Source organism: Primulina eburnea, chromosome 4, assembly GCF_022965805.1.
Source record: "Primulina eburnea isolate SZY01 chromosome 4, ASM2296580v1, whole genome shotgun sequence".
Classification (NCBI taxonomy): domain Eukaryota; kingdom Viridiplantae; phylum Streptophyta; class Magnoliopsida; order Lamiales; family Gesneriaceae; genus Primulina; species Primulina eburnea.
The window spans coordinates 12,999,437-13,013,118 of record NC_133104.1 but is presented as its reverse complement, the minus strand read 5'-3'; positions in this window follow the sequence as shown (position 1 = coordinate 13,013,118).

The following is a 13,682-nucleotide window of genomic DNA, read 5'->3' as shown; positions in this document are numbered from 1 at the left end:
AAATATCCCAGTATAAACCATGTATTAAATGCATTCATATAAAACATATATAAAAGCATAAACAAACATCAAAACATGTGTCTAGTCTGATTACATGAATCAATGACTCGTGATCTAATCTTATCTTATCTCAAATCTAGGGATCCCAATCTAATTTAGACTTTGGTATGATGTATCGAGTGTCTGAGATAGACGTCGATCTGCATCTAAGGCTCTTCGATACACCGTAAGTCTAGAGTCATATCGGTTCTGAGAAAGACTCGACGGTTCTGCCCTAGCTAGGCTGTCTGCCCTAGACTCGGACTCTGACTCTGTTCTAAGTCAATAGATTAACATATCAATCTGATAATCTGCGAATATCAATGCAATAAAATAAAGTATGTGATTTAGGGAAACTCAAGTCAAACCTAACTCGAGTTGTGCAATCCCGAATCAACATTTATTTATACCTTTCTTGATGTCCATCTGATACAATCAAAGTCTTGATTCAACGTCTGTCACTGTTCAATCTGGCAATGACAATACCAATATTCTGTATCAATATTCTAATCAAATCACAACATCTCTGTTTTATCAAATTCTGACAGTACAACAGTACAATCTGGCGATACTGATAATACTATATCAGTCTATACCAATTACAATAATTTATAATCAACCACTGTACAAATCTGACATCACATCTCAGTCAATTTAACTCTGAAATTCCTAACAATTCCATACTCAATCTGTTTGTTAATCTGACTTCGATTCTATGATGTCTAATATGTCAAGAATGCTATATATGAATCGTATCTGATTCTGGACATAGCATAATTTCAAATCTTAACAAAACGTAACAAAACTTACGTCCTGTAGTAGCTGTCTTTGCTAGGAACACGGTGCCATACTCGAATTTAAATTTGGACGGACGAATCGAAACATAAAGGCGTAAGGATTTTTCACAAAGTTTCTCTGAAGCCTTTCTCGATTTCTCCTTATTTATTCTCATAGATTCTGAAGGCAACGTATAAACGAAACGTGGCTTCTTTTCACAATTTGAAAGTGGCGCTCGGGCGGTGCTAAATGATAAGTGCAATTTATTGTACTTTTATTACTTGTTTTTAACTTGGAATTTTGTGAATCTTGAGCAAGTTTTATTTGATTTGTTGTTGTTTTTGTTATTGTAGTTTGGAAGCTTAGAAATGAGAGTTTGGAGTAGTATAGTGATGAATTAGAAGGTGCAAAGGACAAAGCTTTACGAAGCATAACCGCACCCGCGGTCATGCTAGGACCGCACCCGCGGTCTCACCAGATGAACAGGATGAATTTTGACGAACAGACACCGCTCCCGCGGTCCTACCACCACCGCACCCGCGGTCATGCACCAACATTATTCCGGAAATTATGAAACTTTGTAGACTTTGAATAAAAGTAGAGGAAAATGGTGTGCTACGTGAGGAATCATGTCTAGACTATAAAAGGATCTCTTTTTCATCATCTAGGGTATGGAGAGGATCAAGAAAAAGGGTGGAGTTTACAAAGAAAAAGATTGAAGATCAAGATCATCATCTTCAACAAGTTCTTGCACATCTTTGGACAAAAACTTCATACACTCCAAAACTCTTGTTCTAAATTCTTTCTTTCTTTATTTTTACTTTTAGTTGATATGTATTGTTTAAGATTCATGTATTGTTGTGTTATTTTTATTATTATGAACTAAATTTTAATTCTAGAGGGATGATGGAACAAAACTAGAAACCATGTGTTGAGATTCATGATTTATGCTATATAAGTTGTCTTTATTGTTCATTTGTGTTTTTCCAATCTTAATACTTTCATTTTATTGGCCATATCTTGAATGATTTGTATGTTATAAATTATCACTTGGAAAAGGAAATTTATAATCAAGAAAGAGAAAAATACATCGGTAGTATTTATATAGTTCGGGAGGACATATCTTGCTATTGAAGCTATAAAAAGAATTTAGTGCTTATTGTGTTATTTAATTTTAGATTCTTGACAGGGATGTTACAATCTTTTGTTAGATAATTAGTATCTATTTAGCACTCGGGAGAGGGAGTAGATAATTATAGAATTCTTGGTTAATAAATAAGAAGGACAATTATAATATAGCTACACAAAATAGTACATGGTGGATAGTTGCGTGAAGTCGGACCTCTAGATCTTTTATTCCATTGTTCAACTCTGTTTGGTACTATAATTAAATTTATTTTCAATTCAGTTATTGATACGAACAAATCTGTTAATTGATTATTCTAAATAAAATCGAGACTATTTTAATTACAAGCACTAATATAAATTTAGAATTACATCCCTCGTGGGATCGACACTTGTACTCAAAATTACATTTTACTATAACTTGACGTCGTGCACTTGCGAGCAATCAAGAAAACACGCAACAAGTTTTTGGCGCCGTTGCCGGGGAGTGTCAAATTTGAATTTATATTAGTATTGTTACCAATTAGTCTAGATTTTAATTAGAGCTGCTTTTATTGTATTACATTGAACATTGATTTGTTTATTGTCTTTGTTTGACAGTGCATGCGAAGATCGCAAAATCCTGACTTGCTTATCTTAGATCCTGAAATCGAAAGAACCGCAAGAAGATTAAGAAAGGCAAGAAGAGAAGAGATTCGAGCAATGGCTGAAAACAGAGATAATGAAAATCCACCCCCTGCAATACCCATCCGAGATCATTTTAGGCCGGTACTGAATGCTCATTATTCGGGCATAGCACGAGGAACTATTAATGCAAATAACTTTGAGCTCAAGCCCGCATTGATAAACATGGTTCAACAGAATCAGTTTGGGGGAGCTGCCACTGCAGATCCTCATTTACATCTCAGAACATTCCTTGAAATTACTGATACGGTAAAAATAAATGGTGTTTCTGATGATATAATTCGACTGCGTTTGTTTCCTTTTTCTCTTAGGGACCAAGCAAGAGGATGGCTCCAATCGCTTCCTTTGGGGAGTATCACTACCTGGCAGGATTTAGTAACCAAGTTTCTTGCAAAATATTTCCCACCCGCAAAGTCTGCACAGTTGAAAATCGAGATAAGTACTTTTAGGCAGACTGATTTTGAGCAACTATATGAGGCATGGGAACGGTATAAGGAATTGTTGAGGAGATGTCCAAACCATGGTTTTGAAGATTGGGTACAGATTGAATTATTTTACAATGGTTTGAATGGACAAACAAGAGGCACTGTTGATGCAGCAGCTGGTGGCACGATATTTGCCAAATCACCCGATCAAGCATATGATTTGCTTGAACAGATGACCATTAACAGTTATCAGTGGCCGTCTGAAAGGTCAGGAGTAAAGAAGCAAGCTGGAATTTATGCCATAGATCCTATTACATCACTCACCGCTCAAGTTTCAGCTTTGACAACTCAAATTGCAGCAATGAATAAAGCTAGTACATCAGAGGTTGAAAATGCATCTGTTGTTACTGAAGAACCACATATTCCAGATGAGGCACATTATATCAACAATAGGAATTTTGGTGGTTATGGAGGATATCGAGGTAACCCTCCCCCTAACACTTATCATCCTGGTTTGAGAAATCATGAAAATTTTTCATATGCAAATAATAAGAATGTGTTGAATCCTCCACCGGGGTTTAATACATCAAAGGGGAAGGAAAACCTTCACTTGAGGATTTAGTTGGGACATTTGTTGTTGAATCAAGTAAAAGAATGGCTAGGACTGAATCTCGTCTTGATGGCATGGAAACTCACATGGGAAATATGGGAGCCACAATGAAGTCATTGGAGACACAGATTGGTCAATTGGCTAATGCATTGAAAGATCAAAATAAAGGTCAGTTCCCAAGTAACACTGAAGTGAATCCAAAGGAGCAATGCAAAGCTGTGACTTTGAGAAGTGGAAAAGAACTTGAGGGTAAAAATTCCAATGAAAAGGATGAAAAAGAGGTGACTGTTGAAGAAGTTGAAATTGAGGGATCCAAAGTTGAAGTTGAACAACCTCCGGTATTTCAGCCAATACTTCCATTTCCACAGAGGTTTAAAAAGAAGAAATTGGATGAGCAATTTGCCAAATTTTTGGAGATCTTCAAGAAGATTCATATCAACATCCCATTTGCCGATGCTTTGGAGCAAATGCCAAACTATGCAAAGTTCATCAAAGATGTGATGTCAAAGAAAAGGAAGTTGCATGAGTTTGAGACAGTTAAGTTGACCGAGGAGTGTAGCGCCATACTCCAAAAGAAACTACCACAGAAACTCAAAGATCCAGGGAGTTTTACTATTCCTTGTGTTATTGGTGGTTCTAGAATAAATAAAGCTTTATGTGATTTAGGTGCCAGTATTAATTTAATGCCTTTTTCTATTTACAGGACTTTAGAGCTTGGCGAGGTGAAGCCTAGCACTATTACCTTGCAGCTGGCGGACAGATCACTTACATATCCACGGGGTATAGTGGAAGATGTTCTGGTAAAGGTAGACAAATTTATATTTCCTGCTAATTTTGTCATTCTAGATATGGAAGAAGATCAGGACACTCCAATTATCTTTGGAAGGCCATTCTTGGCCACCGGAAAAGCTTTGATTGATGTGCACAAGGGTGAGCTTACATTGAGAGTAGGTGGAGAAGAAGTCATGTTCAACATCTACAACACAATCAAAGAACCAAATGAGGTAAGTACTTGTAATAGTATTGATGTAATTGATTCATGTGTATCTCATGTTGGTGCAGGTAGATTGATGAAAGATTCCTTGGAGAGATGCTTGTTGGAATCCGCGTCTATACTGGATGAAGATGATTGGGACGTGCAAGAGGAGTTACTTGCTCTTGATACAGTGCCTAAAGAAAAGATTGATGTGCATCATGTAGAGCTACTTAAAGATGCAAGTATAGAGGTACCAAAAGTATCCCCTGAATTGAAGGAACTTCCAAGTCACCTTTGTTATGCATTTTTAAGTGAAAATTCAACATATCCGGTAATCATCTCTTTTTTACTTACTTGTACTGAAAAAGAGAAATTGTTGAGGGTGTTGAGGGAATTTAAATCTGCTTTAGGATGGACAATTGCTGATATAAAGGGGATTAGCCCTACAGTTTGTATGCATAAAATCTTGATGCAGGAATCGTATTCGCCCTATGTTGATCATCAGAGAAGGCTTAATCCCGCAATGAAAGAGGTTGTGAGAGCTGAGGTATTAAAATTGTTAAATGCTGGTGTTATTTATGCTATATCTGATAGCTCATGGGTTTCACCAGTACAAGTAGTGCCTAAGAAGGGAGGAATAATTGTAGTGAGAAATGAGAACAATGATTTGATTTCAACTCGTCCGGTGACTGGTTGGCGAGTATGTATAGACTACAGGAAATTGAATGATGCTACTAGGAAAGATCACTTCCCACTTCCATTTATTGACCAAATGCTTGATAGAGTTGGTGGTTATCATTATTATGGCTTTCTAGATGGTTATTCAGGTTACAATCAGATTGTCATAGCACCGGAAGATCAGGAGAATACTACCTTCACTTGCCCTTACGGTACATTTGCTTTCAGAAGAATGTCATTTGGACTGTGCAATGCACCTGCTACGTTTCAGAGGTGTATGATGGCCATATTTTCTGACATGGTTGAGGAAATAATGGAGGTTTTTATGGATGATATCTCTGTGTTCGGTTCATCTTTTAATAACTGTTTGCAAAATTTAATGCTTGTTTTGCAGAGATGTCAGGCTAAGAATCTAGTTCTGAATTGGGAAAAATGTCACTTCATGGTTCCAGAAATTATTGTGCTTGGCCACAAAATTTCGACTAAAGGAATAGAAGTTGACAGGGCCAAAGTTGTGGCAATTGAAAATCTTCCACCGCCGAAGAATGTGAAAGGGATCAGAAGCTTCTTGGGACATGCTGGGTTTTATCGTCGTTATATTAAAGATTTCTCTAAAATTACTAGACCTTTATGTAATTTGTTGGAGAAGGATTCGACATTTATTTTTGACGATAATTGTTTGCAGGCATTTAACAGGATCAAGAAAGCACTGATTTCTGCTCCCATTATGATAGTACCAGATTGGAAGGAACCATTTGAGCTCATGTGTGATGCTAGCGACTATGCTGTGGGAGCAGCATTGGGACAAAGGTGAGATAAGATGTTCAAGGCTATCTACTATGCAAGTCGTACACTTAATGCAGCCCAACAGAACTATACAACTACTGAGAAAGATATGCTAGCAGTTGTGTTTGCATTTGACAAGTTCAGAACATATCTCATTGGCACCAAGGTAACCGTTTTTACTGATCATGCAGCTCTTCGCTATTTATTTGCCAAAAAGGATGCCAAGCCCAGATTGATTCGATGGATACTACTACTTCAAGAATTTGATTTTGAAATCAAAGACAAGAAGGGTAGTGAGAACCAGGTGGCAGATCATTTGTCACGACTAGAGCTGGAAGAAAGAACTGATGGTGGAGTAATTAATGAGTCGTTCCCAGACGAACAACTATTTGAGGTAAATTCTAAACTCCCTTGGTTTGCCGATATAGCTAATTTTTTGTCTTGTGGTACTTTTCCTCCAGATCTGAACCATCACCAGAAAAAGAAATTCTTTCATGATATCAAATTTTTCTTCTGGGATGATCCTTGTGTGTATAAGAGATGTGCTGATCAAGTGATTAGGAGATGTGTTGATGGAGAAGTTGCACACAAAATTCTGGAACAATGTCATTCATCACCTTATGGTGGACATTTTGGAGCAACACGAACAGCAGCTAAGGTATTGCAATCAGGTTTTTTCTGGCCTACTTTGTTTAAAGATAGCTATACCTTAGTGAAATCATGTGATAGGTGCCAAAGGTTAGGAAATATTTCTAGGCGTCACGAATTGCCACTGACAAATATTTTGGCAGTGGAACTTTTTGATGTCTGGGGCATAGATTTCATGGGACCTTTTCCCCCTTCTTTTGGTCAATCTTATATATTATTAGCTGTGGATTATGTTTCGAAATGGGTGGAAGCAATCGCCACCAGTACTAACGATGCTCGTGTTGTAGTAAATTTGTGCACAAGAACATTTTCACCAGGTTTGCAACACTGAGAGCCATCATAAGTGATGAAGGTACGCATTTTTGCAATAGAATTTTTAATTCACTGATGGCTAAATACAATGTGAAGCACAGAGTGGCATTGGCATATCATCCTCAGTCGAACGGACAAGCTGAAATATCCAACCGGGAAATCAAACAAATCTTAGAAAAGACTGTCAATACAAACCGGAAGGATTGGGCTATAAAACTGGATGATGCATTGTGGTTTCCCGTCTAAAGTTGTTTCCTGGTAAGTTGAAATCACGTTGGTCAGGCCCATTTTCGGTGGAGACAGTGTATACTCATGGGGCAATTGAGCTAAAATGCAGTGATGGGAGGACTTTCAAGGTGAACGGGCAAAGAGTTAAGCCATACTATGGAAATGAAGTAAGGCACCTTGACAACATTCCTTTGGGCGGATAAACTTGATTTAAACTGATGGTAGTCAGGCTGAAGACGTTAAACAAAGCGCTTATTGGGAGGCAACCCAAATTTTTGTTTCTTTTGCATTTTTATTTCGGAGTTGATTTTATTTTTGTATCATGTTATTTGTGGTTTTGTATTTTTGATATAATGTGTGATTTTATCTTCCCAAATTTAATGAATCCCAATTGTTTCTTTTCAGGACTGAAAATTTGAGAAGAAAATATTTTGACGAAACAGAAGTGCCCCTGCAGTCTCATGTGCACTGCACCCATGCTTGAGGTGCATTCAAAATATAAGAAAATTCGAAGCAGGAGTGCACCCGCAGTACAAAGACAGCGCCCCCGCGCTTGGTGTGCCGAAGCACAACCGCACCCGCGGTGCTAACATCACCGCACCCGCGGTCGTGCAGTATGGAGAAATTCATGCAAATGCCGAGAACACAGCGCACCCGCGCTCCCTAGCATACCGCCCCTGCGCTGAACTGCCGAACATACACCGCACCCGCGGTATTCATAACACCGCCCCCGCGCTGATTCGCATGGAAAAATGCAAGGGCTGCCGAACATGTACCGCACCCGCGGAGCTTACTAACACCGCATCCGCGCCAAGCTGCCGAGAGATACCGCACCCGCGGTCGCTCTTTTTAAACACAGACTCGGGCATTCATCACCACACTCGAAGAACATCATTCTCAAGAACCCTCACTTCCATTTTCGAAATCCCTACTCAAAACACAACTCACACACCAAATTTTTGTTCTTCTTTCAACAAATTCATCACTACAACCTACAAATCTTCAATCATTCCATCAAATATCACATTCCTTTCCATCAAATTCAAAATCAAACCTAGGGTTGAAAAAGGGGCTCCAAAATTTCTTCAAGTAACAATTCAACACACCCAAGGTGAGCAAAGTCATAGCAAATTTGTTGATAAATTCGAAAATTGTTGGGGTTTGTTGCTAAGGAAGGAAAAATTCATTTGGTGAAGCATATTGTTGATTTTGGGAATATTGTTGATTGATTATTGTGTACATTGTTGAGGTGTGATAATTGTGAAGTAGTAGTTTGGAGGAGTGCAAGAATCTTGTATTTTGAGAAGTGGGGTTGAATTGAAGTTGTGTTTAGAAGGTGTTCGACAAAATGCCACCAAGAAGAAAACAATCAAAGGGTGCTTCGTCCTCATCAACGGTAAATTATGATGCGAGTCGGTTTTATGATGAGAAGGCGGAGGAGCAATATGGCAAGATTTTGAATAGAAGCATTATAAAGGAAAGGGGATTTGATCTTAGTGCCCCTCATACTGAAATTGGAGAAATGCTTAGGGCTCGACAGTGGGAAGAATTTGGCAGGCAGCCACAAGATGCTGTCATTTCATTGGTGAGAGAGTTCTATGCTAACCTCAAGGTTAGGTATGATCGGTTGACGGTGTTTGTGCGGGGAAAATGGGTAGCATTTGATGCACATATGATTAACACGTTATATGGTATCCCTGCAATCATGCACGACGAATATGAAGAATACAGGAACGAGCATGTTGATTATAACAGTATTCTTCAAACAATTTGCATACAGGGAGCCGAATGGAGAATGAGGGACGATGTGCACTTGAGCCTAGCGAAGTCTGATCTGAAGACTGTTGCGAAACATTGGTATTCATTCATTTCTGCTAGGATCAAGCCTACCGAACACACCACTACCGTCATCAAGGAGAGGGCTATCCTCACATTTTGCATTATGATAGGGAAGGCAATTTGATTTAGGTCAATTGCTTCAGAATTCGATTCTCGACTATGCAAGAGGTAACTCTCCGAGTGGACTTCTCCACCCCTCTCTCATCACTGTTTTATGCCAACATGCGGGAGTTACTTGGGCTACGAATGAAGAGTTGTTGAAGCCAAAGAATGAAATTTTGGTTATTCAACCATTTGTGGGAGTCAGAAATGACCAAGCTGCAGCACGTAGATCTGAAAGGGAATTCAATAGGAGAGCTGCAGAGAGACGTGACCAAGCCCAGGCTCAAGAACCACCACCGCAACAAAGGCACAGGAGAGACAGATTGACTATGTTGGAAGAGGACATGCGAGTTCAACGCCAAGAGATGGATGCGTTTCGGTATAGAACCGATACATTCATGGGTTACATGATGGATTTCACATCAGTGTTGGCTCAGCAATTTCCATCTGCTTCTACTTCTGGTCATCCATTTCCACCTCCTCCACAGTGGCCACCCGTTTACCACCCGCCGGAGTTCCAACCACCCCACGACGACGAAGATGAGGATGATGGCAATGACCACTGACGGTCGTTGCCCAGTGTATGTGCATTTTCCTATTTATCAAGCTTATTCACATCGAGGACGATGCACATGTTTAAGTTTGGGGGATATTTATTTTATTTTATTTTTGTGTTTTATTTTAATTTTTGTGTTTTATTTTATTTTATTTGGAGTGTTTATTTGATTATGTGTGTTTATTTATTTAGTATATTTTGTGTGTTTAAAATTTTTGTTTATTTTGTGTGTTTGTAGTATTTTAGTCATGAAATTTTTAATGAATTAGCCAATGATGAAAATTTTTTTATGGAAAAGAAAGGTCATGCATCAAATTCATGTTAATTGATCACTTTGAATTTTTTAGAGAATAATCATGAGATTTGGTGAGTTTGAGACTTACAATTTCTATAAAACTTTGTGATTTTTATTTGACATTGAAATAAATTTTTTGCAAACACATAGATGATTGAGGTAATCTTTGATTTTATTTTGGCCATTTATATTATTCATAAACATTCATTTGAAGCCCTTTTGAGCCTATATGAACAAACAATTGTGTTTTTGAAATTCCTTGGAAGCCAAGCACTTTTCTTTTTGAATATATATGTATTTGGTTGATGCATTGAGACACCATTTTCACGATGATTAGATTCTACTCTTTGATGGTGAATTGAGATTTTGTCTAGAACTATCCAAACATCACTCGAAGCGAAATACGGACAAATTATGATTTAAGAATGATTTAGGTGATTTTTGGATCGATTGAGCCTTTCAAGCTACCAAATAAAATTAATTTATCATTTTTCACCTCTTTGAGCTTATATGAATTTGAATGGAACACATAAATATGTGTAAAAGACCCCCATTCAAATATTTTTTTCAAGTATCCCACAATTACCAACCTTTTGAATATCTTATACAATTATTTCCTACCTTCTCAAGGGAGTAAGAATTCAAAAGATTAAAGAAAGTGATATTCTCCTACAAAAGAAAAATGAATATTGATACATTGTTGAAGTTGGAGAAAAAGGGGAGAAAAAGAGATGAAATGAATAAAGAAAAAAAAAATTTGGAGATCAAAAGAAATAGTGGAGTTTGCAAAAGAGATGAAATTCAATTTACTCCTTTATTTGAACTCCTAATCTTTATTTGTAGCCATGAACCGAGGCCTAACATTACAACCATTGAAAATCCTATTAACCTAGTCATAGTTGTCCAATATACTAGTGGAGAGTGATTGGGAGGATCTAGCCTATGGACAATCGATAAACACTGTAATTGAGTAAGAATCTTGATCAATTTTACACACACCTCATTGCATCAAATATTTATTGGGTATCCCTTTCTTGAATGAATATTGCTTTGAACCCAATATTTACCGAAAAAGACCTTGTGATATGTGTTTGTAAAATTTGAAATCAATTGAGAATGATTTGAAACATGGTTGAAGAGATTTGAAGTTAGAGAATTAACCAATCACATGATTTTATCCGAATGAACAAGTGTTTGAATTGATTTGAATTGTAAATGCATGAAGGATTTTGAATTTATATTGAGGCCAAGTTCTTTAAAATATTTCATGACTTGTTTGTTTGTTTGTTCTTGTTGTTTTGTTTTGCTCGGGACTAGCAAAATCTTAAGTTTGGGGGAGTTTGATAAGTGCAATTTATTGTACTTTTATTACTTGTTTTTAACTTGGAATTTTGTGAATCTTGAGCAGGTTTTATTTAATTTGTTGTTGTTTTTGTTATTGTAGTTTGGAAGCTTAGAAATGAGAGTTTGGAGTAGTATAGTGATGAATTAGAAGGTGCAAAGGACAAAGCTTGACGAAGCATGACCACACCCGTGGTCATGCTAGGACCGCACCCGCGGTCTCACCAGATGAACATGATGAATTTTGACGAACGGACACCGCACCCGCGGTCCTACCACCACCGCACCCGCGGTCATGCACCAACATTATTCCGGAAATTATGAAACTTTGTAGACTTTGAATAAAAGTAGAGGAAAATGGTGTGCTACGTGGGGAATCATGTCTAGACTATAAAAGGATCTCTTTTTCATCATCTAGGGTATGGAGAGGATCAAGAAAAAGGGTGGAGGCTACAAAGAAAAAGATTGAAGATCAAGATCATCATCTTCAACAAGTTCTTGCACATCTTTGGACAAAAACTTCATACACTCCAAAACTCTTGTTCTAAGTTCTTTCTTTCTTTATTTTTACTTTTAGTTGATATTTCTTGTTTAAGATTCATGTATTATTGTGTTATTTTTATTATTATGAACTAAATTTTAATTCTAGAGGGATGATGGAACAAAACTAGAAACCATGTGTTGAGATTCATGATTTATGCTATATAAGTTGTCTTTATTGTTCATTTGTGTTTTTCCAATCTTAATGCTTTCATTTTATTGGCCATATTTGATTGATTTGTATGTTATAAATTATCACTTGGAAAAGGAAATTTATAATCAAGAAAGGGAAAAATACATCGGTAGTATTTATATAGTTCGGGAGGACATATCTTGCTATTGAAGCTATAAAAAGAATTTAGTGCTTATTGTGTTATTTAATTTTAGATTGTTGACAGGGATGTTACAATATTTTGTTAGATAATTAGTATCTATTTAGCACTCGGGAGAGGGAGTAGATAATTATAGAATTCTTGGTTAATGAATAAGAAGGACAATTATAATATAGCTACACAAAATAGTACATGGTGGATAGTTGCGTGAAGTCGGACCTCTAGATCTTTTATTCCATTGTTCAACTCTGTTTGGTACTATAATTAAATTTATTTTCAATTCAGTTATTGATACGAACAAATCTGTTAATTGATTATTCTAAATAAAATCGAGACTATTTTAATTACAAGCATTAATATAAATTTAGAATTACATTCCTCGTGGGATCGACACTTGTACTCAAAATTACATTTTACTATAACTTGACGTCGTGCACTTGCGAGCAATCAAGAAAACACGCAACACTAAACTACCGCTCGAGCGCGACAGTCTCTGTCCAAGCCCTTCCGGATTGCACTTTGGCGCTCGGGCGGTCAAAAACTACCGCCCGGGCGCCAACTCTTCTGCCCGCAACGTAAATTTGATGAACACTGGCTCTCGGGCGGTCAAAAACTACCGCTCGGGCGCCAGACTCTCTGTCCAAAAGTTGTGCAATTTATATGATTTGTTCAATCTGATCTCCAAATGGCCCGGCTATTATCACATTAATTCAATTTCAATAATCTCAAGTTAATATGATCAAAATCTCATATTAACAAATCAAGATCTTGGCCCTTACATTTCTCCCCCCCTAAGATACGATTTCGTCCTCAAAATCACAAGCATTTCATTCGTATCAACAAGGAGTATATATACAAAACTGTATATAAAAATTTACATCATCTAAATAACTCTGGGAACTCTTGTCTCATATCTGATTCCGTTTCCCAGGTTGCTTCTTCTACACCATGAAGAGTCCATTGCACTTTCACAAGTGGAATCATTTTCGTTCTGAGCTGATTTTCTTTGCGATCAATAATCTGAATCGGTTTTTCAACATAGCTTAGAGATTCATCAAGCTCGGCCTCGTCTGGTTGTATAGCATGTGAAGCATCAGGAAGGTACTTCCTTAATAACGATACATGAAAGACATCATGTATCCCAGATAATGAAGGCGGTAAAGCGAGTCGATAGGCACGATCTCCTATCTTCTCGAGAATCTCATAAGGCCCAATGTATCGTGGAGACAGTTTCTCTTTCTTGCCAAATCTGACAACTCCTCTGAAAGGTGAAATCTTTAAAAATACTCGGTCTCCTACGTCAAATACCAACGGTCTACGTCGAACATTGGCATATTTGGCCTGTCTGTCTTGTGCTGCCTTCATTTTCTTTCGAATTAGCTTCACTTT